This window comes from Protopterus annectens, chromosome 16.part0, assembly GCF_019279795.1.
Source record: "Protopterus annectens isolate FY-2018-M chromosome 16.part0, PAN1.0, whole genome shotgun sequence".
In the NCBI taxonomy this organism is placed as follows: Eukaryota; Metazoa; Chordata; order Ceratodontiformes; family Protopteridae; genus Protopterus; species Protopterus annectens.
This window is the reverse complement of record NC_056750.1, coordinates 840,851,215-840,877,327: the sequence shown is the minus strand read 5'-3', so window position 1 is coordinate 840,877,327 and position 26,113 is coordinate 840,851,215. Positions and strand designations below refer to the sequence as shown.

Sequence of the window (26,113 nt, the reverse complement as noted above, 5' to 3'; positions counted from 1 at the left end):
GGGGGGCACCTGACATCTGGGGCAAGAAAAACTGATGTAATGGCGTCGGCTGCATGTTTTATACCCCTGACGTCATGGAAGACGGGACAGCAACTGACGCAGGACCCAAGACTTTGTTAATAAGGCCAACTGAGCTGATTACCCAAATGTAATGACTGCAACAGTGAATACACTCAGACATCTACATTTATGGTAAGTGTACACAACTGTACTTTACTACTTAAGTGAAACTATATCTTGCATAATTATGTATCTGTTTTTTCATTTTTATTGACATAAGCATATTATAAACATTTTATTTGACTCCTTTATAAACTACAAGTTAATATGCATTTTGTGAAGAAATAAGCATGAGACGTAATCTTCCCCAACACTTTTGACTATAATATGACTCAGGTTAAACATCCCTGAGACATCCTACGAATAGTTTTCTGTATTTAACATTATAGTTTTGATACTGCAGTTATGAATGCTCCTTTTAATAGAATTGTTTAACTGTTTCATAACTTGGAACAAACTTCTACTGCATGTCAAGCAGGAAGCATGCATGCCATGTTCAGGGTAAGCCTAGATAATTGAATGACAATCTCAGATTGTACCTCACCCCCGATCTGTACTGTGCTGCCCTACTTGAGGCTTTGGGGGTGGGATTGCTTTTGTGAATATGGATTATTATCTAGACTTGTAGACGAATTACCTCTGAACCTGTGAGCCTGTGGGTGCTGCTGTAGCTTGCAAACGACAAAAATAGTTGTAACTTACATTACACCCATATTTTCTACCATTATGACTTGTGGCATTGTCGGTGGTCACATCTTAAAACATAGTGGGAACTTCCTATCTACAGGCCTTTTTTGTATTTAATGTCAACTGAAGTGTTTCTTTTTCACACTGAGATCTTTAGGTCACATCAGAAGTAAATCACTTATTAGCAATGATCAGTGTGCTGTACCCATGGTTTAAGCAACAAGGAAGCTTATTTCTTTTCATGATGGCTCAATATCAGAGATACAAAACTTCTTCTACCGTCCTTCTGTGGCTGTTACACAAAAATTCACACCCATTTCTGTTCTGCTGCTCCTCTTGTTACTCTTCCACTGAACTTTTGGTCCCCAAAATTTACAATTCATCTGTTTAGTTTCTGTTACTTCACAAACTGAATATATTGGCAACTGTATTAACTTAGCCAGTACTTCCTCAGCAGTAGTAAAAGTCAGCACTTCTTCCTTAAAAAAATACCTTCAGCACAGCTGAGAGGGTACGGCAATAAATAAACTTGTATCTCTAGTCTCTCTAATAGCATCCATAAACTGCAGTCTTTGTTGAAATGTCACATCTTCATACTTGTGGTCCAGATGTATCTTCTGGCCCATTGCAGAAAAATTTCACCCATGCTGTCGTAATTGCCATAACTTCTGATGTTTGTCATATGTCATTGAAAATATCTTCAAAGGAACTCTAATTTTTTTCTGTAAGGACCCCTGTGATACAGCTGGCGTTTGACATGCGTTTTTCAGTCCCCCTGATTTCAGGCAGGCCTGTTCATTGTGCTCTTAGTGTTTACAAACTCCTGTAAGTGCAGACTCTCCACTGTCACCAGTTGCTGGTGGCCTTTTTTTTGCTTGTCCACCTAACTCTTTGGTTCTGTTTCACATTTCAGTCACTTGTTTGTTTGGTGTCATTATTACCTGTTTTTATCAACTCCATCTATGTAGAATCGTTTTATCCTTCTAGCAGTCCAGAAGTGTGCCACAGCTCAGATACCTTAACATTCAGATAAATTGCTGAGATAGTCAACCTAAATATTCATCATCAGAAAGATCACAGAGCCTGAGGAAGTGGCAATTGTAAGAAAAATCACTTGTTTTAGTCACGTGTATATTCAGTTGTATTGGAGTTTCCTTCTTTATTTGCTCTAGATTTATCAAGTGCTATCCTAGTTTATTGATACTAGAGACTTTATTTTTTTCAATTCAGTTTGTTCTTTGGTATGATAAGCCACTTCTGATCCAGGGGTTCGTCCCTTTCAGTAACAGTCACGGTTTCATAATATTTTTTTTGAATGCATTTCTAGGTGGTTTCTGTACAGCAGGTTTCTTGGTCTTTTCAGCATCTTCACAAAGCATTGAAACATGATGAAATGTGCTGATCTATGTTTTCCTTTGTGTAACCACTGTTGTAAGGGTTATGTTCTTGGCAGGAGGATTAGTTTACGACTCTGTCCTACTAACTCAGGATGGACATCCTTTTTCCATATCCAAAATTATATGGTTATCCTAATGACTGAGATGGAAGAGCAGTCCTGTCCTCATTAATATACTCACCTCTCTTCCTGCACGTCTGGAACAGTAGGCTTAGAAATTAAAGTACAAATTTTCACTTTTTGTGGCTCACAACACATCTGGAGAGGAATGGCACCATCATGTGTTGTAGAATAAGGGGAGAAAGAACTAAGACTGAAAATGTAATCTGCTGAGCTGTCATGATGTCTGCAGACCTTAATAAACGTTTTTCCTAGAATGGTCTTGCTGTTCCAGACCTGTTGTTACGACAAGTACGTGACCTTTTCTTCTCATTGGCTATGCCTCTTTCCAGTGCATCTTGTGTGTGTTTTTTTTTGGGTTTTTTTTCCATGCTTTGGTTAACTTTGTTATTCTCTCATTTTAAATCCTCACATGAACTTGGGCATTACCAAATAATAATGCAGCCTAGTCTTATTGTGCTTGTAGTTTTAATCATGCTTATAGAATTTAGTAAACATTTTATGTACGTGTTATATTTCGTAACGTATGCTTGTGTTTATGTAAAATTTTACTGTAGAACCGGGGTTTGCTCAGTTGGAACAGTGTTTAAAATACTAGTAAGTTAGTAAATAACCTGTTGTGATGCTGATTGGGTTGTCCGTGCACACACTCATGTACCAATATATGTCCTTACAATAAGCATCCCCTGCCATCGGCGGTTCGATGTATGGTCAATATGACAAAGCCTTTAGGTACACGGTACGTCATATGTGTGCTTGTCACATAGCATAATGCATAAAGGTGATGTCCGGATGTACAGTCCTCAGAACTTCTTTGTCGCCAGTCTGAATGCTGGTTACATTGCTTGTTTGCCAAGGCATTGCAGGTAAGTGCCCCGTTGGGATTTTTTATATCTGATATTTCATTTTTAATTTTTGTTACTTGTGGGGTTTGTCATCCAAGAAGGGTAAATCCCAGTGTGTGAGACAAATTCCTCATAAAGGCCAAACACAAGCAGTGCTTGTTATGCTTCAGTGCTTCCCACGACCATACAACTTGCCCAATCTGTCAGGCCTTTGCCCCCAAGACCCTCCATAGTAGGCTTTTTTCTTTGGCATTGTATATGGAGAATCATCATCATCTGAAGCTGTTGGCTAAAGACACAGTGAAAGGAATTTCCTGCTCCAAGGGGCAGCAGTCTGTGAAGAAGGCCAAGAAATGTAGGCTGGATTCTTCTGCTGTACAGCCTTCAACTGATATCTCTCCTGAGGCAAGTGAAAGCCCGGAATCTCACCCGGCTTCATCGTTGAATTCTTTGTCTGCAACCATTTTGGAGGCCGGTGGGCATCTGTCCTTAGGCACATCCTTGGAGGCCTTGCAGACATCTGCTTCAGACAGTCAGGATGAACAGTGGCTGATTGCCAAGGGGCCTGGGGTATTTCTCAAATTTTAGTCGGAGAAGAAGTCCCTGTTACCAGTATGAATGCATTCCAGGGTCAGAGCCTTCTACATTTCATAAGGCTTAAATCACTTTAAAGAAAAAGCAGAACACTAAACACATTACTCCAGCAACCAAGGACCCACACAGTGAATGGCAAAATTTCACTTGGGGGTTGTTTAATGCTTTGATGGCTTTAAAACCTCCTCAGGGTGTTTGTGTTCCAGCTCCTCCTTTGTTCTGTATTCTCCTTAAAAGACCCAGGGAACAGGATTCCTCCCAATGGGGCACTATGAGGAATCCCTTGCCTACTCCTCTGAGTCCCTCTCCTTTATATTAAGGGGTCTGAGGAAGAGAACTCTATAAATCCTGATACTCCTTTTGAGGAAATTTCTTTTGTGGATACAATCTCTAGAGTGATGGATTTTTTCAAATGGGATTGTGCTTAGATGTCTGAGGTACAGAAAAGGTGGTATAAGCTCCTGAAGATGGACTCTCCAACACTTTCTGCTGTCCCTCCTGGTTTGGCTACCTTTTTGGATGCCTTTTGTAATGCTTCAAAGTCTCCTGACTCCCAGCCCCCTGCCCTCAGGAAACATGTTAGGTTTTATAGGGTGCCAGAAGACTTTAAATTTATTTATAAGTGCCCTTCTGGTGATCCCTTTATGGTGTCCATGGCTTCATCTCAGTTGCTACATTCTCCTAAGTTTCTGCCTTCTAATAAAGACAGCACAACAATGGAAGAGTTAGGGAAGAAGGTTTATACCTCTGCTACTCTAGCTTTTAGGGCTGTCAGTTATCAGAACCATATATCCAGGCACATGTTGGCTCTTCTTTCCCAGGCCTGTCAGGTAATTTCTGATCTTCCAGACTCTGAAAGGAAGACTTCTGCTCTTTCCCTGTTAAGGACTTCCTCCCAAGTGGCTCGCCATTCCATCAAGTGTAGTTATGCAGCAAATGTTTTCTTTAGAGCTACTGATTTTTGGCTGTGTGACGAGAAGATATTCTTCACTTCGGCTTCAACTTTTACCTGATTATATTAAGGCTAAGTTGATGGATACTTCTCTGTGTAATAAACACTTGTTTGGCAAAGCTGCTGCCACTTTAAATCTCTTCAGGGTCAGGGCAAGGCTGTACAGGAACATAAACATATTTTTGCTTCTCCTGTCCCTGCTTTTGAGAAAAATTACTCTAACAAGCCAGCTTTTGTTTATAGGCAGTCTCGCCCTCCCCCCAAGGGCAAGAAAGGTGGAAAGCAGGCTCCTCCTGCTAAAGCTACTTAGACTTCTGTGCCCCAGAAGTCTTCTTTTCCAGATAAACCAGGTGCTTTCTGACTATCCTACTCTTCCCAACCACATTCCTTTTTGCCATTCTTCATCTTTCCCTGTTTGGTTAAAGATTACTCAGGACTCCTGGGTTCTGTCCATTGTCCGCCAAGGGTATTTCATGGTCTGGAAATCCTTTCCCCCTTTATGGGAATTCCTGTGCCCCCTCAGGAACATCTGTCCTCCTTTCCAGGGGTGCTTCGGAATATCTTGAATCAGGGTACTATGCATTAAATTCCAGTTTCCCAAAGGGGAAGGGGGGCTTATTCCAGAATGATGTTCATCGTGTTTCACTGTTGCAGTCATGACTGTAAGGTTCTCCCCTGCCGGCAGGCAGTCCTCGGTCGGCCAGAATCCCAAAGTCTGGGTCCGGCGTCGGCTGTTCAACCATGCTCCCTGACGTCAGAGCGCCAGGATTATAAAGCTGACAGCCGACGCCATCTTCTCCAGTCTTTCTTGCCGTGTGGTGATAGCAGTTCGCAAGTGCCGGTCGGCTGACTCCTGACTATTTTTACTGATAAACTTCAGTCCGAAGACTTTCTTCTCCACTCAAAGCTAAGTACCCCGTTGGGGAAACTTTTTCTTGCTCCAGTCCGATGTCAGAAAAAGTTAATAATTGTATTTCATGTGGGAAGCAAATACCTCATAAGGATTTTCATTCTTACTGTATTCCCTGCTTAGGCCCTGACCACGACGTAGCTAGTTGTCGGTTTTGTGCTAGATTCAATCAACATACAATTAAGCGAAGGTACGATTTTGCTTTTCATTACTTCGGTAGGCACTTTAACTACAAAATGTCGTTGGATACGGTTCCGGCTACCGGAGTTCACAAACATCGCAAGGATAAAGACAGGCCTCCGAGGTCCAAATCTGATGATAGCGCACAAGCGGAGCCAGCTTCAGGTTTGGCCGTCATCAGTGAGGTGCTTTTGCAGCCCCTGTCGTCTGCCATTTCAGAACCAATGGCCAAAACGGACTCTCATGAGGAGCCAACCAGGCCTTTAAATATTTCTATTGCAGGACCTTCGGACAATGCTCCTTCGGATGGGTCCGGAGCCGCTGTGCAGGTACCGGCTTCCGAAGGGGTTTTCAGGCCTACTCAGCTTCTAATAAAGGCAAAGACAAAGGCAAAGACTCCTTCTAAATCAAAGACTGCAACACAGGCCTCTTCTGAACCGGCTCCCAAGTCACAGAAACAGTTACTCAAGATGGCGGAGGATTTACTTACTATGATAAGGGGTTCTCATCCCCCTCCAGATAAAAGGCCAAGGCAGGATGTTTATTATGATTCCTCTGATCAGGCTTCTGTTTCTTCAGATGTCCTTCAAGAATGCAACTGCAGTCCTGACATATGGGTTGTCCTGCCTCAGGCAGCCTTTCGGTCAGCCGGATTCCAAAGTCTGGGTCCGGCGTCAGCTGATGTCGGCTCCTACCCGACGTCAGAGCGGCCAGGGTATAAAAGCATCAGCCGACACCATCTTCTTCAGTCTTTCTTGCCGCGCGGTGCCCGAAGCAGAAGCAGTTCGCAAGTGCTGGTCGGTCAGCTCCTGTGTTTTCAGTTACCGAAGTCATCAAAAAGCTAAGTACCCTGTTGGGGAACATTTTTCTTGCCTCAGCCGATGTCAGAAAAAATTGAAAAGGTTAACAATTGTTTGTCTTATGGTAAACAAATACCTCATAAGGACCTCCACTCTTACTGTCTTCCCTGCCTGGGCCCAGACCACGACGTCTCTGCCTGTGCTTGCTTTAATAAGCGCACACTCAGGCAGACTTTGCCGAAGACTTTTTTGGTGAAAATTACGCTTATATCATGCCGTTGGAACAACCGACAGCACATATTTCTAAAAAGCGTAAGGACCGGGACCGACTTTCTCGGCCCGCGTCGTCCACCGATACCACTCCTAAGCCAACCGCGAGTGCATCGGCCTCTTCAGAGGCGGTAATTCAACCACTCCAGGCCGACGACACCGCTTTACCGCGTACTTCGGTCCTGGAGGTTTCCCCGGTGCCGGTTATGGATTTTCCTCCCAAAACCGAAGCTCTAGAATTACCCGACACCATACCAGTGGATAAGGTTACTCCTGCACGTGGGGCAGCTAGGCCTCCGGTCTCCATGTCCATCAAGGCCTACACACGTGCAAGGGCTGCCAGCCAGGCTAAGGCCCATCCTCCTAAAACTATTTCCCAGAGCCATTCTTCTGATAAACAGATCATGACCCTAGCTGCTGATCTAATCTCTCTAATCAGAGGTTCTCAGTCTCACCCAGACAGGGGTTCTCAACCTCCTGCAGATAAAAGGGCTAGGACAGAACAGCCAGATACCCTCTTTTCAGATGAAGCCTCTAGGGATTCTGAGCACTCAGATACCCAGGAAGAATGCTTCCAGGCCTACGAGGACTCTGATGCTGAGGAATCAATTCCTTCTGCCTCTCCTCCAGAGGATATTTCTTTCGGAGAAGTTCTCCACTTCATGAGAGAACATTTTCAGTGGCAGGGCCAGGAATTTTCTGACTCCAGGAAAAGGCTACATACCTTCCTCAAGTTACCCCAGCACAGACCTTTAGCTATTCCTCCAGTGTTGGATGTCTTGGATGATGTATACTCAGACTCCAGTGCTTCCCCTGATGTCCTTCAAGGATGCATCTGCAGTCCTTACAAATGGGTTGTCCTGTCGTCAGGCAGCCCTTCGGTCAGTCGGATTCCAAAGTCTGGGTCTGGCTTCGGCTGGTGTCGCACTCACCCGACGTAATCTCTGCTGGTCTTCGGGTATAAAGGCATCAGCCGACGCCATTTTCCTCAGTCTTTCTTGCCGCGTGGCGCCCGAAGCAGAAGCTGTTCGCAAGTGCCGGTCGGTCAGATCCAGAGATTACTACTACCGAATATTACTTCGAAGACTTCTAAAAAGCTAAGTACCCCGTTGGGGACTCTTTCTTGCCTCAGCCGATGTCAGAAAAAGTAAATAACTGTTTAACTTGTGGGAAACAAATACCTCATAAAGATTTCCACTCTTACTGTTTACCTTGTTTAGGCCCAGACCACGATGTAGCAGCTTGTTTAGCCTGTGCTTCCTTCAACCGACGAACGCTTAGGCGTCGGTCGGAGTTTGCTGAACAGTTTTTCGGCTCAGATTTTGCGTACATTATGCCGTCGGATCCTCCGACTACACAAATTGTTAAGAAACGCAAAGAGAAGGACCGACACTCATGTCCGCGGTTTCGGTCGAAACCACGGTTAAGCAAACCGCGAGTGTCTCGGTTTCGGCCGAAACCGAGAAAACGGTTCAATCCTCAGCCGAATCCATGACTACTACCGAGGCCCCTTCTACCCTAGTTGAATCGGCCACTGAAGTTTTGCCTACTAATGTGGTTTCTCAAGAATTATCGGATACCATCCCTTTGGATGTCTCTACACCAGCACGTGGTGCTGCTAGGCCTCCTGCAGCCATGTCTATAAAGGCCTTTGCCAGGGCTAAAGCAGCCAAATCTGCTAAGTCTGTGCCTGTTAAGCCCCCCTCTCACAGGCCCAGTTCCAGTTCCCAAATGCTTACTCTGGCAGAGGATCTCATCTCTTTAATAAGGGGATCCCAATCTCACCCAGACAGGGCCTCTCAACCTCCAGAAAAAAGACCTAGAGCAGAGCACCCTGAGACTGTGTCCTCAGATGACTCTTCTGATGATACAGACAATACAGACCATCCTGAGGCTCCTTATTCTACATATGAAGATTCCGATGCTGAAGAATCTATTCCTTCTGCCTCTCCACCAGAGGAATTTTCCTTTGGGGAAACCTTACATGCCATGAGAGAGCAATTCCAATGGCAAGGTCAAGATTTCTCAGATTCAAGAAAAAGGCTTAGGACCTTTTTACACTTACCGCAACATAGACCCTTAGCTATACCTCCAGTTCTCCCTGTGGTGGATGATGCATTTAATGATGTTTGCACTGCTCCAGATACTTTACCTCCAGCCCCTACTAAACCCGATAGGTTTTACAGGGTTCCGGACACTCATCACCACTTATACAAGGCTCCGCTTGAAGATCCTGAGACTATTTCCCAGGGTCCTAAGGCAGTAGCTGCGACCTCAGCGAAAACCCCCCTCCCTTCTGATAGGGAATCCAGGTCATTAGAGAGATGGGGTAAAAAAGTATACACCTCTGCTACTCTCTCAGCTAGAACTTTGAACTGTCAGTTTCATATGATCCAATACCAAGAGTTTATGCTTAATCAGTTAACTAAGAAACTGTCTTCTGATGATTCCTTAGATAAGAAATATGTTCTAGAAATGGTCAATAACATACAGCAGGTTAGTAACCATTCTTTAAAATGTGGCTATGATGCACTGGAGGCTTCATTTAGATCAGCCATGACTGGTACAGTTATAAGAAGGCATGCATGGTTGAAAGAACAGGTCTTACCGGATCATGTTAAAGCAAAGCTTCTAGATGCTCCTATGGATAAGGTCAGTCTATTTGGTTCTCCTGCCCAACAAGTAATGAAGAAAATGGAAGAGAAGGCAAAATCTGTACAAACAGTTAAAGATTTCTTACAGGTTCAGCCCCCAAGGTTTAGCAGGAACTGGCCTTCCAAAAATTGGTCCTTTCCAGACTCCTCTAAATCTTAGAGAGGCAGGAATAGACGTTCCAGAGGCAGAAATCAATCCAGAGGAGGTGCCTACAGGGGACGTCAGTGGCAAGGCAATAACCAACGAGGCACAGAGCTACCACTGCCACTACAACACAATCACAGTGACTTGACTCTGACACCGCCCACCAGGGAACAGATAGCAGCACCCTTAGGCGGAAAGTTAGCCTTATTTTCAAAAAACTGGCACTATATCACAAGAGACAAGTGGATTTTGAAAATTATAGATCAAGGCTACAGGTTTCATTTCCAGACCTTACCAGTAAAAAGAGGAATGCCAAACCTACCACCAAATCAAAAGACAGAAGCTCTAAAACAAATAACTCAATTGACAAAAATGAGAGCTGTAGAAAGGGTACCTCCTACAGAACAGGGCAAGGGATTTTACTCCAGACTCTTCCTAGTACCAAGAAAAGAGAAAAGTTGGAGGCCTATTCTCGACCTGTCCGCTTTAAACACATTCATCATTGTTCCAAAATTCAAAATGCTGACCCTACAGCAACTTCTTCCCATGCTGGGCAAGGAGTGTTGGCTGGTAACTCTAGATCTCAAGGAGGCATACCTGCACGTCCCCATACGACCAAATTGCAGAAGATACCTCAGATTTCTTGCAGGATCAGAGCATTATCAATTCTCAGCATTGCCCTTTGGCTTATCTACTGCGCCCAGAGTGTTCACAAAATGCCTGGCATCAGTAATCGCTCATTGCAGGCTTCAGGGAATCCAAATTTATCCATACCTGGACGACTGCCTGATACAAGCGGACAACCAAAACAAGCTGACACAAGACTTACAAAGGGTCATTTGCTTACTACAAGCCCTGGGATACACAGTCAATTTAAAAAAGTCAAGACTGATACCATCCCAAACAAGAACATTCTTGGGTGCAAAATTGGACACAGTAAAACAGATGGCATTCTTAACTGCAGAAAAACAAGAACAACTTACTCTTTACTTCTTGGCATTAACAAAGCAGGACAAACTAACAGCAAGGAAAGTATTGCAGGCCCTGGGCTTCATGGCCTCCTGCATAATACTGGTCCCCCATGCCAGACTGCATATGAGAAAGCTACAGTGGTACCTGAAGAATTTATGGTCTCAACACAAGCACAGCTTAGAAACCGAAATACCACTAATCCCATGCCTGAAACAAGACTTCCTATGGTGGGCTCAGGCATGCCAGTCAAATCCAGGCTTGTCCTTCCACAACAGACAAACAAGCCAAACCATCACAACGGACGCCTCAGACCTCGGTTGGGGGGCCCACATGCTGGACCACTGCATTCAAGGCTTATGGACTCCAGATCAGCTACACCTGCACATAAATCAAAAAGAAATGCTGGCAGTAAAACTAGCAATCCAGAATTTCAGACCATTCCTCAAAGAAGGCCAATTGATGATAAGGACAGACAACACCACTGTCGTGTGGTACATCAACAAACAGGGAGGCACTCATTCATACCCCCTATGCTGAATGGCTCTGGACCTATGGAATATGGCTCTGAGCTACAACATTCAGTTACAGGCAATATTTGTACCAGGAAAAGAAAACATCCTAGCAGACATGTTAAGCAGAACTACCTTGGATGCTCACGAATGGATGCTACACCCGGACATCTTCAAGACCATCACAAAGAAATGGGGGATACCACAAATAGACCTATTCGCATCCCCACTCAATCACCAGCTCAAGAAATTCTGCACAAGGATATACCACCCACTTGCTTGGAAGGTGGACTCTCTATCCTTCAGTTGGAAAGGCCTGACAGCATATGCATTTCCACCTCTTCCTTTGATGCACAAGGTACTACTGAAAATCAAAGAGGAACGTCCAAGGATAATTCTGATAGCTCCAAATTGGCCAAGGCCAATCCATTACTGAGGACCATGTCTCGGGAGGAAACGTGGTCACTACCCATGATTCCTTTGCTGTTAACTCAGAGCAACTACAACATCCTGCATCCCAACCTGAAAACTCTGCAACTAACTGCCTGGAACATTGCATAAGAGCAACTAACCCGGACTTATCTCAAAGGGTTAAAGACATCATCCTTGAGGCCCGCAGACCTTCAACAAGAAGGAACTATGCAGGAAAATGGAAAAGGTTTGTCATTTGGAGTACTGAAAGAGGGAAAGATGTGTCAAAGTTAGATATTGCCAACATCCTGGAGTATTTGGCAGAGCTTCTCCATACAGGCCTGTCCTACTCCTCCATCAAGATACATGCATCAGCTATTTCTGCAGAATACAGCTTCAATCCCCCTGTTTTCTCTCACCCTCTACTCAGACAGTTCCTGAGAGGAATTAAGAATGTAAAACCTCCTAGGAAACCACCATTACCAGCATGGGACTTGAACTTTGTGCTAGAAAAATTGACACTCCCTCCATTCGAACCAGCAGCAACAGCAGATCTTCAACACCTATCATGGAAAACTGCTTTCCTACTGGCAATCACTTCAGCAAGAAGGGTTTCAGAACTACAGGCTTTAATGGCAGTACAACCCTTCCTAATCTTCCATCAAGATAGAGTATCCATGAGAACTAATCCTACATTCATGCCTAAGGTGATATCCAGAGTGTCTCTAAACCAGGCGATCCACCTACCTAACTTCTTTCCCAATCCACAGAACAGGGGGGAAAGACTCCTGCATACCTTGGATGTACATAGACAGTTGCGCTACTACCTGGACAGAACCAAGGGCAATAGAAAAACAGACCAGCTTTTAGTAGCCTATGCAACAGGAAGGGAAGGAAAAGCAATTTCCAAACAAACAATCTCCAAGTGGATAGGAAATTGCATAAGATTCTGTTACTCCTACCATGGAAAGCAAATTCCACAGAACATAAGGCCTCATTCTACAAGGGCTACTGCCACTACCACAGCTTTCTTACGAGGAGTGGCTACCAAGGACATTATTGAGGCGGCTACTTGGACCTCCATGCATACATTTGCCAAGCATTATAACTTACCTCTATACTCCAGATCCAGAGCAGGGTTCGCCACTGCTGTTTTGCAAGGGATCCTAACTACACCATAATTCTTCTACCTCCTCCCCTAGTTTGGCTATGGTATTCTACCCATTTGTAAGGACTGCAGATGCATCCTTGAAGGACATAGTACAGTTTTGTACCTACCATAAATGTAGATGTCCGAACAGGATAGCATCTGCAGTCAGGATTACCCACCCTCCTTCCCCTCTGTGGTACTCCTAGGGTATTTGCCCTCCTTATAGCTAGCTAGGGGGGGATATCTTATGGTGTATTTGTTTGTATATATGTACATACATGCTTATTTTTTGTATTTGCCTTCTACTTTTTGGAAACATTGGCATTTTCCCAAAATTTAGTTTTCCAAGAGGGCAACTGGCATCTGGGGCAAGAAACAGAGGAAAATGGCGTTGGCTGATGCCTTTATACCCGCAGACCAGCAGAGATGACGTCGGGTGAGTGCGACACCAGCCGAAGCCAGACCCAGACTTTGGAATCCGGCCGACCGAAGGGCTGCCTGACGACAGGACAACCCATTTGTAAGGACTGCAGATGCTATCCTGTTCGGACATCTACATTTATGGTAGGTACAAAACTGTACTATTCTCTCCCTCCTGCTCCTGTCAAGCCAGACAGATATTACAGGGTTCCTGAAAGTCATAAGCATCTCTTTAAGGCCCACTCTGTGGATCTAGAAATTATTTCTCAGGGGCCCAAAGGAGTGGCTACTTCCTCGGCCAAAAATCCTTTGCCCGCAGACAGGGGGTCAAGGTCCCTGGAGAGATGGGGCAAAAAAGTTTATACCTCTTCCACCCTTGCCATGAGGTCACTTAACTGTCTTTTCCATATGTTTCAGTACCAGGATTACTTAATGGATGATTTGCAGAAAAAGTTAGCCTCTCCTGAGCCTATAGATAAAAAGGCATTGCAGGATTTGGTTCGTAACACACATCAGGTTAGCAATCATTTTCTTCAGTGTGGTTATGATGCATTGGAAGCTTCATGTAGGTCAGCTATGACAGGGGCCGTTATACGTAGACATGCTTGGCTGAAAGAGCAGCCACTGCCAGACCATGTTAAAGTAAAGCTCCTAGATGCACCTCTGGAAAAACAGAAGCTTTTTGGTGCTACTGCACAGGATGTGTTGAAGTCTATTGAGGAAAAGGCTAAATCAGTACAGACAGTCAAGGATTTCCTCCAGGTTCAGCCACCTAGATTCAGCAGGAATTGGCCTTCAAAGAATTGGTCCTTTCCAGACACTGACAAGTTTCAAAGGGGAAAAAACAGGCGTGCTCGAGGTAGAGGGCAATACCGAGGCTCTTACAGGGCCGCCAATGGCAACCTCCAAATCAGAGAAGTGGCAGGGAGTTCAGCTGCACCACAGGGACAATCACAATGACTTGACTTTCACCCCGCCGACCAAGGCTCAAAGAGAAGCACCTCTAGGCGGAAAATTATCCTTATTCTCAAAAAACTGGCACATTTTAACCAAGGACAAATGGATTCTGGACATAGTAGACCAAGGTTACAGGTTCCACTTCCATACCTTACCAACGAGACAAGGCATGCCAAACCTGCCACAAAATCAAAGGGCAGAAGCACTCATACAAGTTTCAAAGCTGTTACAAATAAAAGCTATAGAAAAGGTTCCTCCTCAGGAACAAGGCCAGGGATTCTATTCAAGACTGTTCCTTGTTCCAAGAAAAGAAAAGCAATGGAGACCTATACTGGATTTGTCCGCTCTAAACACCTTTCTCATTGTGCCAAAATTCAAAATGCTGACTTTACAGCAACTCCTTCCCATGCTGGGCAAGGGGTCTTGGCTGGTTACTCTGGACCTCAAGGAGGCATACCTGCATGTCCCAATCAGACACAGTTGCAGAAGATACCTCAGATTTCTTGCAGGATCAGAGCATTATCAGTTCTCAGCATTGCCGTTTGGCTTATTTACTGCGCCCAGAGTATTCACGAAATGCCTGGCATCAGTAGTTGCACATTGCAGGCTCCAGGGGATTCAAATATACCCTTACCTGGACGACTGCCTTATACAAGCAGACAGCAAACAAACCTTGATAAGACACTTGGATTATGTCATTCAATTACTACAGGCTTTGGGATACACAGTCAACATCCAAAAATCAAGACTACTGCCATCCCAACAGATAATTTTCCTAGGAGCCAAATTGGACACACAATCACAAATGGCTTACCTCACAGAGGAGAAACAAGAACATTTACCAGATTACTTCAAAAGCCTAGCAAAACTCACCCAGCTGACCGCAAGGAAAATCCTGCAGGCCCTGGGGTTCATGGCATCTTGCATTCTTCTGGTACCTCTGGCAAGACAACACATGAGAAAGCTACAATGGTACCTAAAAAGCTTATGGTCTCAGCACAGCCAAAATCTAGAAGACGTAATGCCACTCATTCCATGCCTGCAAAGGGAATTTTTGTGGTGGGCTCAAGCAAGTCATTTAAACAAGGGCATGTCTTTCAACAAACCTCTAGCAAGTCAAACCATTACAACAGACGCCTCAGATCATGGATGGGGGGCGCACATGGAGGGCAGATGCATTCAAGGGCAATGGACTCCCAGGGAAAGGCATCTGCACATCAATCAGAAAGAGATGTTGGCAGTGATACATGCAATCGAGGCCTTCGGGAAATCCCTTCAACAAGGTCATCTGCTAATAAGGACAGACAACACCACTGTCATGTGGTATATAAACAAGCAGGGAGGCACTCACTCTTACCCCCTCTGCAGACTAACAATGACTCTTTGGGAAAAGTCCCTGAAACTGAACATCCACTTGCAATCCCAGTTTGTTCCAGGCAAGGACAATGTTCTGGCGGACAGGCTGAGCAGAAATTTCTTGGATCCGCACGAGTGGATGCTGCATCCACACATTTTCTCACAAATAACAGGTGCATGGGGAAAACCGGACATAGATCTTTTTGCTTCTCACCTCAATCATCACCTGGAGAAGTTCTGTTCAAGGATGCACCATCCTCTAGCCTGGAGAACGGATGCCCTCTCTTTCAGCTGGAATTCCTTAACAATTTATGCATTCCATCCTCTGCCATTACTGACCAAGGTGTTACTGAAGATCAAAGCAGAACAACCAAAAGGAATTTTGATAGCTCCAGACTGGCCAAGGCAGCACTGGTACCCACTGCTACTGAGCATAACTCACACCAAACCGTGGCCCTTGCCTCAATGGCCTCTGCTTCTAACACAGCACAATTACAGGACTGTTCATCAAAACCTGCAAACTTTGCAGCTGACAGCTTGGAGGGTTCCATGACTTTCACCCATACCTCTCTTTCCGAAAAAGTGCAAGAAATCTTGCTGGAAGCACGCAGACCTTTCACCAGAAAAACCTATTCAGCCAAGTGGAAAAGATTCATCATCTGGAATGCCAACAAGGGTCAAGATGCATCAGTAATGAGGATACCGCAGATACTAGAATACTTGGCAGAAATGTTTCATAATGGCCTCTCATATTCTTCCATAAAAATCCACGCTTCAGCAATCTCAGCAAAATACAACTGTGATCCACCTGTGTTTTCACACCCCTTGCTAAGGCAGTTTCTAAGAGGGATAAAGAATATCAAACCTCCCAGAAAACCACCAGTACCTGCATGGGACCTCAATTTCGTCTTGGAAAAATTAACTCTTCCTCCTTTTGAACCAGCAGCATCTTCAGAAATGCAATTTCTCTCCTGGAAAACGGTTTTCCTGTTGGCAGTTACCTCAGCAAAGAAGAGTCTCGGAGATGCAGGCCCTGATGGCAGTACCTCCCTTTCTCATTTTTCATCATGACAGAGTTTCTCTAAGAACCAATCCTTCATTCATGCCAAAAGTGATAACCAGTGTGTCTCTAAATCAAGCAATTCACCTGCCTACTTTCTTTCCCAACCCTCAAAATAAGGGGAAAGGCTGCTGCACACTTTGGACATACACAGACAATTACGCTACTACTTGGACAGAACAAAGACCGCCCGAAAGTCTGACCAACTATTTGTAACTTATGCTGCTGGAGTGCAAGGAAAGGCAATCTCCAAACAAACAATTTCAAAATGGATTGGACACTGCATCAGATTTTGTTACTCTTTCCATGGAAAAGGTGTGTCAGCCAATATTAGGCCACACTCCACCAGAGCTATAGCCACATCCACAGCCTTTCTAAGAGGAGTGGCTACAAAGGACATTCTAGAGGCTGCTACATGGAGCTCCGCGCATACATTTACCAAACACTACAACCTGCCTTTATACTCCAAATCCCGAGCAGGCTTTGCTTCGGCAGTCCTGCAGGGCATTTTAGCTACACCATCCCTTTCTTAGATCCTACCACCCCCAGCTTGGCTATGGTATTCAACCCATATGTCAGGACTGCAGTTGCATTCTTGAAGGACATAGTACAGTTTTGTACCTACCATAAATGTAGATGTCCGATAGATATGCAACTGCAGTCAGGTTTTCCCTCCCTCCTACCGCTCTGTTACTCTCTTTTTTGGGTCCACTCCCCCATTCTCAAATTAGCTGGGGATATCTGTTATGGTGTATCTGTTTATTACTGTTGTGCATGTCTGTATTTTTCATCCATTCTCTAAATTTAGCCTTCCTTGGAGGGCACCTGGCATCTGGGGCAAGAAACACTGAAGAAGATGGCGTCGGATGATGCTTTTATACCCTGGCCGCTCTGACGTCGGGTAGGAGCCGACATCAGCTGACACCGGACCCAGACTTTGGAATCCGGCCGACTGAAGGGCTGCCTGAGGCAGGACAACCCATATGTCAGGACTGCAGTTGCATATCTATCGGACATCTACATTTATGGTAGGTACAAAACTGTACTTTTCTTCTTCTGACCAGGAATATTCTTTCCCTCCTTATGAGGATTCTGATGCTGAGGAATCCATTTCTTCAGCTTCTCCCTTTGAGGATTTTTCTTTTGGGGAAACTTTACATGAAATGAGGGAACATTTCCACTGGGAAGGACAGGAGTATTCGGAATCTAAGAAAAGATTAAGGGATTTTCTTCTTCTCCCCCAACATAGACCCCTGGCTATTCCTCCTGTTTTGGATATTGTGGATGATGCTTTTTCGGAGGCTAACTTAACCCCTGACTCTTTTCCTCCTGCTCCTCTTAAGCCTGATAGATGTTACAGGGTTCCTGATTCCCACCAGTTTTTATACAAGAACCCTTCTGCTGACCCTGAAACCATTTCTCAGGGTCCTAAGGGAGTTAAGGCCGCTTCTGCCAAAAATCCCATTCCCACTGAAAAGGATTCTAGATCTTTGGAAAGATGGGGCAAAAAAGTGTACACTTCTGCTACTTTGTCCATTAGGGCTTTAAACTGTCAGTTTCATATGCTGAAATACCAGCAATTCCTCTTGTCTGTTTTAAAACAAAAGCTTACTTCCATTTCTGCCTGTGCAGATGATAAGGAATTACATGACTTATTGCATGCCACTGAACAAGTTGGGAAGCATGGTTTACACTGTGGATTTGATGCCTTGGAGGCTTCTTGTAGGGCTGCTGCCTCCGGCACAGTCATTAGAAGGCATGCATGGTTAAAGGAACAAAATTTGCCAGAACAAGTAAAAGCTAAATTATTGGGATGCTCCTGTTCAGCATAATGTTTTGTTTGGATCAAAAGCTGACGAGGTGATTAAAAAGATGGAGGATATGGCAAAATCCATGCAAACAGTTAAAGATTTCTTACAAGTACAGCCACCAAGATTTAGCAGGAATTGTCCTTCTAAAAATTGGTCCTTTCCCACTTCAGACAGGCCTCATAGGGGTAGATATAGACGCTCCAGAGGAAGGCCTCAAACACAAGCTTCTTATAGACCAAGACAGTGGACTGCTTCCACCCCTAGGGGAGGAGAGGACAGGTCACAAACTCATAGGAAACAAACTCAATGACTCCCTCTGTTGGGCTGCAGGAACTTCTTGCCTGGAAGCCCCTCTCGGAGGAAAACTCTCTTTTTTTATCAAAATTGGACTTGTATAACCCAAGACAAGTGGGTTCTGGATGTGGTTTTAAGAGGTTACAAATTCCATTTTCATACCCTGCCAAAGCCAAGCGGATGGCCAGACCTTCCAAAACATCAATGGACAGAGGCCTTAAACCAGGTGGAAGCTCTTTCGGCCATGAAAGCCATAGAACCGGTTCCATTTTCAGAGATGGGACAGGGTTTTTACTCAAGGCTCTTTCTAGTCCCCAGGAAGCAAAATTCATGGAGACCCATTCTGGATTTGTCAGTCTTGAACGCCTTTCTAGAGATTCCAAAATTCAAGATGCTTACTCTACAGCAGCTACTTCCTATGCTGTCCAAAGATGCATGGATGGTGACTTTGGATTTAAAGGAGGCATATTTACACATTCCCATCAGGCAGGAACGCAGAAAATACCTCAGGTTCAAGGCCGGATCGAGGCACTTTCAATTCACTGCGCTGCCCTTTGGATTGTCTACTGCGCCCAGGGTCTTCGCCAAATGCCTGGCTCCAGTAGTAGCTTACTGCAGACTCAAGGGAATTCAAATTTACCCTTATCTGGACGATTGTCTAATTCAAGCAGACAACAAGGATGTCTTACTCCAGCATCTAGAATTTGTACAGAACCTCCTCAAGTTCCTGGGATTCTCTGTAAACATAAAGTCAAATCTGACACCCTCACAACAGATAACTTTTCTGGGTGCTCTTCTAAACACCACAACCCAGATGGCATTTCTGACATCCGAAAAACAATTACAGCTGGCTTCAACTTTCAAGACCTTGACGACATTAACTCAGCTATCTGCAAGGAGATTCCTGCAGGCTTTGGGTTACATGGCCTCCTGCATCCTTCTCGTACCATATGCAAGACTACACATGAGGAAAATACAGTGGTACCTAAAAAGTGTATGGTCTCAGCATTGCCACAGTTTAGACATACTGATCTCCATCCTGCCTTGCCTTCAAAAGAAATTTCTTTGGTGGTCCAGGGCATGTACTCTAAACAAAGGGAACCCCTTCTGTCTGCCTCCTGCCACTCAGATTCTAACCACGGACACCTCGGATTATGCTTGGGGAGCCCATTTTCAGGGAAACCGTCTGCAGGGCCTTTGGACAAAGGATCAGAAGCACCTGCATATCAATCTAAAGGAAATGTTAGCCGTTCAGAAAGCTCTAATGGCCTTCAGGATTCTTCTACAACCAGGACTACTACTAATACGGACAGACAACACCACAGTTATGTGGTACATAAACAAGCAAGGGGGATCTCATTCCTACCCCCTTTGCAGACTAGCCATGGAACTATGGAACACAGCTCTAGCTTACAATCTGGACCTTCAAGCTCAGTTTCTACCAGGGAAGCAAAACTTCCTGGCAGACAGTCTGAGCAGAAACCTTTCGGATCCTCACGAGTGGATGCTGGACACCAGAATATTCAGGATGATAGCAGTCTGGGGATGTCCTCACATAGACCTCTTTGCATCCCATCTCAATCATCAACTACAGAATTTTTGCACCAGGACTTTCCACAAAGAAGCTTGGAAAGTGGATGCCCTATCATTCAGTTGGAGGAACCTCTCGGGATATGCTTTTCCGCCTCTTCCTCTTCTTCCACGGGTATTATTAAAGATAAAACAGGACAGGCCCAAGATGATGATCTTGCTGGCCCCAAATTGGCCTCGACAGTTTTGGTACCCAACTCTAAAAAACCTGTCTGGAGCCCCCTTGGATTTTACCTCAGTCTCCGAACCTTCTGTCCCAACATCAGGGTCAGGTTCTACACTCTCATGTCAGAACTCTGAGCCTGGCGGCCTGGTTAATCCAGGGCCTTTGATTTCTTCTTTCCTACCCAAGCAGGTTATGGATGTCATTTTAGAAGCCAGACGTCCTAGTACTAGAAAATTTTATGCAGGAAAATGGAAAAGATTTTGTTCCTGGATGCAGGCTCAGGATTCTGATCCTCTTCTTCCGAACATTCCTTTAATTTTACTTTACTTGACAGATCTCTTACATAAGGGTCTCTTTCTCTTCCATTAAGATACATGCCTCTGCTATTTCTGCTCATTATAATACAGACCCTCCAATCTTTTCCCACAAGCTCATGAGACAGTTTCTCAGAGGAGCTAAGAACTTAAGACCTCCTAGATCTCCTCCCATTCCTGCTTGGGATCTCAACTATGTTTTGGAAAAACTAACCTTGCCTCCTTTTGAGCCTGCTGCCTCTTCTGACATCAAGTTTTTATCTTGGAAGACAGCTATTCTGTTAGCCCTAACCTCTGCCAGGAGAGTTTCAGAGTTAGAAGCTCTTATGGCTGTGGAACCTTATATTATTTTTCATCAAGACAGGGTGTCTTTGAGGACTAATCCTACCTTCATGCCTAAGGTGGTTTCCAAAGTGGCCTTAAATCAAACTATCCACTTGCCAACTTTTTTCCCCACTCCTCAAAATAAAGGGGAAAGGATCTTACATTCCTTGGATGTACACAGACAACTACGTTTTTACCTGGACAGAACCAAATACATCAGAAAATCAGAACAATTGTTTGTTTCTTATGCTTCAAGTTCCCAAGGTAAAGCCATTTCAAAACAGACCATTTCTAAATGGATTGCTCATGGAATCAGATTTTGTTATTCACACCATGGAAAGCAAATCCCAGGGAGTATAAGGACTCATTCCACCAGAGCTGCTGCCACTTCTGCGGCCTTCCTCAGGGGAGTTCCTACCAAAGACATTTTGGAAGCTGCAACTTGGAGTTCAATGCATACTTTTTTTTAAGCACTACAATTTACCTCTCTACTCTAAGTCTAGGGCAGGCTTTTGCCTCTGCAGTCTTGCAGGGCCTTTAGCAGCTCCTTCTTCTTTATGACCACCTCCCTTTCCTTCAGCTTTGGGATTCTACCCTACAGTCATGACTGCAACAGTGAAACACGATGAACATAGTACAGTTGTGTACACCTACCATAAATGTAGATGTTAGTGTGTCTTCACTGTTGCAGTCTGGGTTTCCCTCCCTCCTGTCCCCTCTTATTTTTTACTTTTGTGTGGTTCCTTTTTTTCGCCATTCTTCTGAGGTGTATTTGCAAAGGATATGGGACCTTTCTCATTTTGGTACTCCTGACATCTGGGGCAAGAAAAACTGGAGAAGATGGCATCGGCTGTCAGCTTTATACTCCTGGCGCTCTGACATCAGGGAGCATGGTTGAACAGCTGATGCCGGACCCAGACTTTGGGATTCTGGCCGACCGAGGACTGCCTGCCGGCAGGGGAGAACCCTAAAGTCATGACTGCAACAGTGAAGACACTCAAACATCTACATTTATTTATTTATTTTTATTTTACATTTGTTGACCGGGATAGTCCGACTGGATGCATGTCCATTTTCAGCGGAGGCCCGGGGAGAAAAGCTCCAAGGGTAAGCAGATACAGCATTACATAATACCAGCATTACATATTACAAACAGATTATTTACAGAGATTACATAAGTAAGCAAGTTAAACAAGTTCCACAGGTTAAAGTTAGTCCTGAGCACAAGTCAGGATTAAATTAAATTACACAGTAAACTGGTTAACAGATTTTTACACATTCGAGTTAGCCAGGCTTGATACATTATGTTAGGTGTACACAACTGTACTTTCCTAGTACCCAAGAAAGAGGGTACTTGGAGACCAGTTTTAGACCTCTCTCATCTAAATACATTTCTAAAGTTTCCCTTTTTTCGAATGTTGTCCCTTCAGACTTTGTTCCGTCTTTTGCTTCCACAGGCTTGCATGGTGTCTCTGAATCTCAAGGATGATTATCTCCATATCCCAGTTCATCCCCTTTTCAGGAAATTTTTACATTTCTCTGCTTCCTTGCATTTTCAGTTCTCTGCTTTGCCCTTTAGCATTTCTACTGCCCCAAGGGTATTCACCAAATGCCTCGCTCCTGTGATTGCTTTTTGCAGGCTAAGGGGGATTCAACTCTTTCCTTCCTTGGACAACCTCCTGTTTCAGGCATCCTTTCCAGAGACATAGTTGCAAAAATCTTTATTTTGCAATCTCCTTCTGCAGAATAAATGAATTTCAAAAAGTCCTTTCTGACTACTTCTCAAGGTCATATCTTTCTGGAGTGCGGGATCCAGACTAATTCCTATACTGGCATCCCTGCTTCCTCCCAAGGCCCTAACTCCCATTTCCTGTTTTCAGTCCCTTCTTCCTCTGACCTCAGTAACAGCAAGAGAATTTCTGACAACTCAAGGGTTCATGGCTTCCACCATTCCTATGCTTCCTTTTGCCAAACTCCAGATGAGAAAACTTCTGTGGTTTCTGAAGTCGTTTGGCTTCAACATTCTCATCCCCTCGATTTTTTTATTTCTTGTTCTTCCCTGTCTCAAGCAGAAACTTCAGTGGTGGATTCAACAGTTGACACTCAATTCAAGGCTCATTTTCCATCCGCCTTTTCCCTATCAGGAGTTGTTCACAGACTCCTCAGACCTTGGATGAAGAGCAGCTTTCGGCTCCCTAAAGGTGCAAGGTGTCTGGTCACCTCATCAACAGAAAGATCACATCAGCGTAAAGGAGATGAGCTCTTCTGCTGGCCCTCCAGGCCTTTCATCCTCTGTTCTCCCCAGGCCCTCTCAAGGTGTTTACGGAGAATACCACAGTGATGTGGTATGTCAGCAAACGGGGGGGGGGGGGGGGCTGGGGGGATATAAGGTCTTACATTCTTTGCTGGTTGGTACTCCTACTGTGGGAACTAGCTATCTAGTATCAATTGACTCCTCAGGCAGTGTACATTCTTTCAGGTCGCAACATTGTGGCAGACTGTCTGAGCAGGTCCATAACTCAGTCCCAAAAATGGATGCTTCACAGGGATGTATTCTGGACATTGTCAACCAGCAGTGGGGTACTCCTCAAGTAGATCTGTTTGCCTCATCTCTGAACAGACAACTTCCTCTCTTTTTGTGCCAGAGTCCCAGTTCCTCTGGTGTGAAAGGTGGATGACCTCTCTCTCTTTCTTGGAAGGGGGTGTTTTTTTTATTCTTTCCCTCCCCTTCCCCTCATTCCAAAAGTCCTGTTCAAAATGCAACAAGATGCTCCCAAAATATTGTGGTTGAATCACTTTTGGCTGAGACAGCATTGGTTCCCTCTTCTGCATTTAGCCAAGGGCAGTCATCACAAGTTATCTCAGAGTGGACCTATTCACACAAGACATCCCCACCTGTCCACTCCTCAACTGACATTATGGATGATAGGATTGTGATTCCACAGACACAGTTTTTCTTAGGACATGCTTAGGGTCCTGCAGGAAGCCAGGAGATCCTACTTATCCAAATTGAAGAGGTTTTCTTTTTGGTGCCTTTTTTTGTAACTTGGATCCACTTTCAATGGATGTTCCTTTGGTTCTGTCTTACCTGTGTGAATTGCTTACTGCTGGGTTGACGTGTTCTTCTCTTAAGGCCCACTTATCCACTATTTCTGCTTGTCTGCTTTATCATCTCCTTTAGCATTTAGATTTATTTATTTGACATTTGTTAACCGGGTTGGTCTGACTGAGCCTGAGCCCATTTTCAGTGGAGACCCGAGAAGAAAACCTCCAGTGCATGACAAACATTTAGCAAATACATAGATTGTAACATACATGGAAGCATAAATTGAATCACAAGTTGATAAATCAGTTTATCTGTTCAAGAGATACAAAGTAATGGAACAATTTAACAATTTGAGGTTACAGAAATATTGTAAGAAGAGTAATAGTTGCAGAATAAAAAGTGTCGAAAATATAAGATGAGGAGATTTGAAGCTGAACAATTAAAGGCGTCCTTCATATTAGTCCTCCCAGGAAGCCTGTTTCTCCTCCCCCCTGGGATCTTAAATTTGTTTTAGAAAAACTGACCCAGACTGCTTTTGAGCCTGCAGCTTCAGCTTCCTTGCAATTGCTCTTTGATGACTGTACTTCTATTAGCCCTTCTGCCAAACCAGGTGTCCGCGCTTCAACCCTTATGGCTTATCCTCCTTTTTTGGTGTTTCATAAGGACAGGGTATCCCTTCTTACTAATAATTCTTCTTTATGCCCAAAGTGGTTAATGAGTTGTCCCTTAATCTATTCATTTGGGCACTTTTTTTCCCTTCTTCACAATCTGCCAGTGAGAAGGTGCTGGACATGCTGGATGTGCATAAACAACTGAAGTTTTATTTGGGTAAGACTAATACTTTTTGTAAATCTGATTAGCTTTTTGTTTCTGTTCATCCTAGGTCTTTAGGATTGGCTGTGTCCAAGCAAACTGTTTCTTCTTGGGTGTCTAAAGCCGTCTGTTATTCCTTTCATGCTAAGAGCCTTCTTTCTTCTATTAAGGCTCATTCTACTAGAGCGCTGTGACTTCTTCTGGTGCTTTTTCCAAGGGTTTGGATACTAATTCTATTCTTGAGGCAGCTGCGTGGACTTCTGTCCATATATTTACCAAGTACTACAAGTTAGATGGAATTTCCAGAGTCAGAGCTGGTTTTGCTAGGGCCATCCTTCATGGATTTCTAGAGAGTTCTACTGGTCCTTCCCCCACCCTCTCTTCCTCCTGAGCTTTTGCACTCACCCTATTGTAAGGAATACTGCAGCAGTGAAATGGAAGGATGTAGTACAGCTGTATAAAATCTTGCCATAATAGTAGATATCCTTCTCTTCACTGCTGCAGTATTCACTCCCTCCTCCCCTTGTCCTTTTCTCTTCTGGATGTACTGATTACCTCTATTCTTCTTGAACTGGTGTTCCTACTGGGGCTCTCAGTTCTGAGGATGGTATATCCAGATGTCACCTTTATACCTGCTAGGGCTCTCAGTTCTGAGGATGGTATATCCAGACGTCACCTTTGTACCCTTTGCTATACAAAGAGCATACGTTTGATGTACAGCACACCTTAAAGCAACCTAAAGGCTTTGGTAAACTGGCCGAACATTGGGCTGCCCTTGGCAGGGGATCCCTGTTTTAATACTGCAACAATGAAGAGAAGGACCTCTAATATTATGGTTAAGATCTTTCACAACTGTACTTTCTCACAGTTCTGCTCAGACTAGCCAGGTTGTAGAAGGAAGAGGTATAAATAATCAAAATTACAGGATATAGACATTTTAAAGTTTGTTTCACTTAGCTGAAGTAGTCTGATTTTTACAGTTGAAGTTCTGTACTTTATATCAGCTGGTACAGCCAACTTAATAACACAGGTTACTGTAAAATTGCACAAGCTGGAAACTAAATGTTCCATGTGCCTGTTTAGTAGTTACAGATCTCTCTGACAAAGTGATATATTTTATTGTATACTTAGAAGCCATACATATTACATTCTTATATATGCTGCTGCCATTGGTCTGCTGTCTTACTTTGATATTGGTATATTGTACTGCATATTACAGGTAGTATGTTACTTGTAACATGAGAAATTTATTGGACTACCTGAATCATGCTAAAGTGGTACAGTAGCTTTAAAAACATTATTTTGGC

The 26,113-nt window shown here is 44.2% G+C and overlaps 1 protein-coding gene across 1 annotated transcript in view; it reads left to right on the top strand.

The window, feature by feature from the left end:
* The window catches only part of NUP214 (nucleoporin 214), a 3,229,616-nt gene that overhangs the window by 1,631,288 nt on the left and 1,572,215 nt on the right, over window positions 1–26,113 (top strand). The gene's annotated exons all lie outside the window — the stretch shown is intronic.